The sequence below is a fragment of the Dasypus novemcinctus genome, chromosome 19 (genome assembly GCF_030445035.2).
Source record: "Dasypus novemcinctus isolate mDasNov1 chromosome 19, mDasNov1.1.hap2, whole genome shotgun sequence".
Taxonomy (NCBI): domain Eukaryota; kingdom Metazoa; phylum Chordata; class Mammalia; order Cingulata; family Dasypodidae; genus Dasypus; species Dasypus novemcinctus.
In genome coordinates, this window is record NC_080691.1 from 31,051,952 (window position 1) to 31,057,294 (window position 5,343).

Below are 5,343 nucleotides of genomic sequence, written 5' to 3' on the forward strand. Positions count from 1 at the left end.
AATAGTATCATCTGATTATTACCATGTCCATAGTGTACATTTGGCTCACATTATTATTATTACTACTAACCACAGTCCACAGGTCACTCCTGCTGTATTTTTCCCATGCTTCTCCACATTCCCAACACCCTGGAGTAGCGATATACATTTGTTCTAGCTAACAAAGGACACTCTTGAATCTGTACCATCAACCACAATTCTCATCCACCTCTTGGTTTACTGTGCTATCCACTTCCTAGATTATTCTCTAGCAGTCTGTCAATTGGCATTTACATAACTGGGTTACCAATTTCAAATCATATCCCTATTTATAAATTAGCTGTTACTCATTGTGTTACCATCCACTCTATACATTTCCACAATTTTACAGTAAAGCTAATTAAAACTTCTCTATACATTAAACATCAGTAATCCACTCAGTCCTTCTCTTATGTCCTTTAAGAATTCACTACCTACCACCAGGTCTTGAAGGTATTTTCCAATAATTTCTTCTAGAAGTTTTATGGTTCTTGCTTTTATTTTTAGTCTTTTGATCCATTTTGAGTTAATTTTTGGAAAAAGTGTGAGATAGGGGTCCTCTTTCCTTCTTTCAGCTATGGAAGTCCAATTCTTTCAGCACCATTTGTTGAATGGATTGTTCTCCCCGAGCTGTGTGAGTTTGACAGGCTGGTCAAAAATCACTTGACCATACCTGTGAGAGGCTATTTCTGAACCATAAATTTGGTTCCATAAATTTGGTTCCAATTGGTCTATTGTGTCTGTCTTTAGGCCAGTACCATGTTGTTTTTACCACTATAGATAGGTTTTATGATTTAAAGTCTGAAGATGAGGGTTCACTTTTCCTTTTTATGATGTTTCTGGCTATTCAGGACTCCTTACCTTTCCAAATAAATTTAATGATCATGTTTTCAATTTTTCCTTTAATGCTGGTGGAATTTTTTATCAGGATTGTATTAAATCTGTATATCAATTTGAATAGAATCGATATCTTGATGATATTTAGCCTTCCAATCCATGAGCATGGAATGTTCTTCCACTTATGTAGGGCTTTTTTGATTTAACATTGAGTTGCAGTTTTCTGAATGCAAGTGCTTTACGTCATTGGTTAAGTTTATTCCTATTTGAGTTTTATCTGTCATCTTTTATTTTCACCACATTTTAAAAAATTAAATTTATTTTTAATGTTACTTAAAAAAAATATGAGGTCCCCATATACCCCCCACCTGCCTCACCCCACTCCTCCCATAACAACAACCTCCTCCATCATCATGGGACAGTCATTGCACTTGGTGAATACATCTCTGAGCAGTGCTACACCACATGGTCAATGGTCCACATTTAAGTTTATGCTCTCCCCCAGTCCACCCAGTGGGCCATGGGAGGACACAGAATGTCCAGAAACTGTGCCTGCAGTACCACCCAGAACACCTCCAAGTCCTGAAAATGCCCCCACATCTTTTGACACTTGTAGTTACTCTTATTGATATAATCTTCATTTCTAGACTCTCTTCCAGGCCCCTCTCTTCTGTCTTTTCTTTTCAGGCTCTAGCACACCCTTTAGTAATCCCTGAAAATCTGGTCTCTTGCTTAGAAATTCTCTCAGTTTCTGTTTATCTGTGAATATTCTAATTTCACCCTCATTTTTGAAAGATGGTCTTGCTGGATATAAGATTCTTGGCTGGAAGTTTTTCTCTTGTAGTATCTTAAATATATCAGACCACTGTCTTCTTGCCTCCATGGTTTCTGGTGAGAAATCAGCACTTAATCTTATTGGATATCCTTTATATATTATGCAGTTCTTTTCTCTTGCTGCTCTCAGAATTCTCTCTTTGTCTTTGGCCTTTGACATTCTGATGAGTATGTGTCTTGGAGTTGGTCTATTTGGATTTTTTTCAAATGGGAGTATGTTGTGCTTCTTGGACATGGATATCTATGTCCTTCAATAGGGTTGGGAAATTTTCTACCATTATTTCTTCAAATATTCCTTCTGCCCCTTTTCCCTTCTCTTCTCCTTCTGGGACACCCATGACACGTATGTTTGCACGCCTTTTGCTGTCATTTAGTTCCCTGAGACCTTGTTCAATTTTTTCCATTCTTTTCTTCATCTGTTCTTTTGTATGTTCACTTTCAGAGGCCATTTCTTCAGGCTCACCAATCCTTTCTTCTGCCTCCTCAAAACTGCTATTGTATGATTCCAATCTTGTTTTAATTTCATTTATTGCACCTTTCATTCCCATAAGATCTGCTATTTTTCTATATATGCATTCAAATTCTTTTTTGTGCTTGTCTAATGTCTTCTTAATATCCTTAATCTCTTTAGCTACCTCATTGAATTTATTAAGGAGATTTGTTTGAACATCTATAATTAGTTGTCTCAACTCCTTTATGTCATCTGGAGGTTTATCTTATTCCTTTAACTGGGCCATAGCTTCCTGTTCCTTGGTGTGGATTGTAATGTTTTGTTGGTGTCTTCGCATCTGGGTTACTAGAGTATGCTGGGTGCAGTTTTTCTCTTTAGTTTAGGGCTTCCTATCCCTTCTCCCTTGCTGGTTGTGCAGTAGGAGCCAAGCATGTAGTTGGTGCTGTAAGCTGTGGAGGCTCAAGCTGCCCTCATTGTGCCAGGGACCAATTAAGCTTCTTCCAACTTTCTCCTTTGCCAGAGGTAGGGACAGAGTCACAGCTATGTGGAATAATTCAAGTGCAGCCGAGAGAGACTGATAAAGCTTCACTTCCCTTTCTCCCCTGCCTGAGGCAGGGATGGAGCTGCAGGTGTGGGCTGTAATCAATGCAGTACAGGTCCAAGATGACTGCAGTTGCCCTGGTAGACTTTTGATTTTTAATCTATTCCAGCCAAAGTTACCTGCAGTTACCTGTATAGGCTGGTGCAGGGCTCCTCAGGCTCCTCCCCACCAGAGGCGGGGCTGAAGCCTAGGCTAGGGCTGCAGGCTGATCTGCATGAAAGAAACTGGTTCCTGCAGTCAGTCTGGCTTCCCCTCAGGCTGGGGGCAGAGTCAGAATGGCCGCTACGGGCCTCTTTCTGACTAGAGCTGGTTCACACCCCAGCTGCTACCAGGGTTATAGCTTAGCCAGCCGAGTCTACCAATCAACAGCTGAAATCATCTCCTCCTCCCCTGTTTCTGGGAAATGGAGTTTCCAACTCCAGCCACAGAATAGCCCCTGGGGTAGCTCACGCAGCCAGAGTAGGATGATCACTGGCCTCTGCGGCTTGGCCGGTAATTTCCTGGAGAGACTGGCACAAGTCCCCGCAGCATCCTCTTTGTCGGAGGTGGCACTAGGGCTTAGGCTAGACCTGCAAGCTAGCCTGGATGGAAAGAAGTCAGTCCCCACCAGCACTGGGATTTTCAGTCCGTCCCACTTCTCCTCGCACCTGGCGTGGAGTTAAGATGGCAGCTCCTGGCATCTTTCTGACTTGGACAGGCTCAAATTTTAGCTGTTCTCAGGATTATACTGTAGCCCACTGAATTTACTCATTAGTAGCTGAGACTGGTGCCCAACCATCTCTTCCTCCCCTGTTTTGGGGAAGTGGAGCTTTCATTTCCAGGCATGGAACAGCTCCTGAGGTGGCTTGTGCCTCCAGTGGAGGATGGGCACCGGCCTCTGGGGCGTGGAGTGTTCTATGAGTCTTCTCTGCAGACGGGCAGTTTCCTCCTTCTACTCCTTCAAGGACGTTGCAAGATGCTCTTCTGGTCTCCTAGAGCCCCGAAACAGGTGCCTCAGCTAGCTCCAGAGAGCTCTGGGTGTTTGATAACTGTCCTGTAGCTGACTCTAGGAGCTCCTTACTCTGCCACCATCTTGCTGATACCTCCAGTGGTGATATTTTGCGTATCTCCATTGCCAACTCATGCCATGGACTGCCAGTGGCCTCTTGATTATTGGAAACAGTATTATTAGTGCCCATGAATCTAATGAGAATAGAGATCCAAATGCAAAAATCCCAGAATGAATTCAGAAATCCTATTTTTAAGATTCATTTCCTCAAGAACCACTTGCAGTACTAAGCTGTATTAGTCAGGGTTCTCCAGGGAAACAGAACCAACAGGAGATGTCTGTAAACAGTATGAGATTTTATAAAATTTTCTCACACAACTATTGTTATGCACAAGTCCAAATTCCGTTGCTGGCTGCAAGCCAGGAGTATGATGAAGGTCTTCGATGAATTCCCTAGGAGATGCTGGCGATCTGAAGTAGAGATGGGAATTTTCTTTCTGAATGCTGAGATCACTTCTTTTAAGCCCTTCATCTGATTGGATGAGATGTCACTCATTGCTGATGGTAATCTCCTCAGTTGACTGTAGATGTAATCAGCCATCTATGCAATCAACTCACTGATTATTAAAGTCCAGGAAACTTTCCTGTATTACAATTAGCCCAGTGCATGTGTGACCAAACAATGGGGTTCCATTACCTAGCCTAGTTGATGCATGAACCTCACCATCACATATGACATTCTAGAAGAGGTAAAATTAAAACAGATTAGATGTTGCCAGGGGCTAAGGTGAGATGAGGGGTTGTTTACAGTGGGACACAGAGGAATTTCTGAGGGTGATGGAGTGTTCTATATCTTGATTCTGGTGGTGGTTACATGACTGTATGCATTTGTCAAAACTTGCAGAACTACAAACTAAAACTGTGGGATTTTACTGTAGGTAAATTATATTAAATTAAAAAGCATTTTAAAAAAAACCAACATTGTGCTTTTCCCTGCTGCCTGCTTACTTAAAGAAGGGATGCTTCTAAGAGGATCAACACCTGCTCACATCTTATCTTCAGCCCCTGGGATGTTCACGTGGAGGGAAGGGCTGGCTCAGCCAGGGCAGGAATGACTTGTAGAGCACCTGGGTCCCCACGTGACACACACACACACACACGCACGCACTCTGCCTGCTCTGCTCTTGGAGCAGCAGCAGGAACATTCCGGAATAATTTTTGCTTTGAGAAGTTCCAGCCACAGGGTTCTCTCCACAGGCAGCTGCCACCCCCTGCTGTGTTTACATAAAAACACATTTGCAAAGAGTTTTGCTTTTACATTTGCTTGGGCCTGGGTTCTATTAAACTTGAGGAGGCTTGATTATCTGGCTGGAAGCAGCTGATGGGAGAAGCAGGCTGAAGGCCAGATGATGCAGGCTGGTGTTTCCACCCAGTCCCACAGACCTCTGGAGTCAAAGCAGATGGCTACCAACGTGCTTGGAGGCACTCGCTTGTGCATGTACCTGCATTGCTCAACCTCAGCACTTCTGGCAGTAGGGACAGATGACCCTTTGCTGGGAGCTGACTGTCCTGTGCATTGCAGAATGTTCAGAAGCATCTGGAGCCTCTACCCAC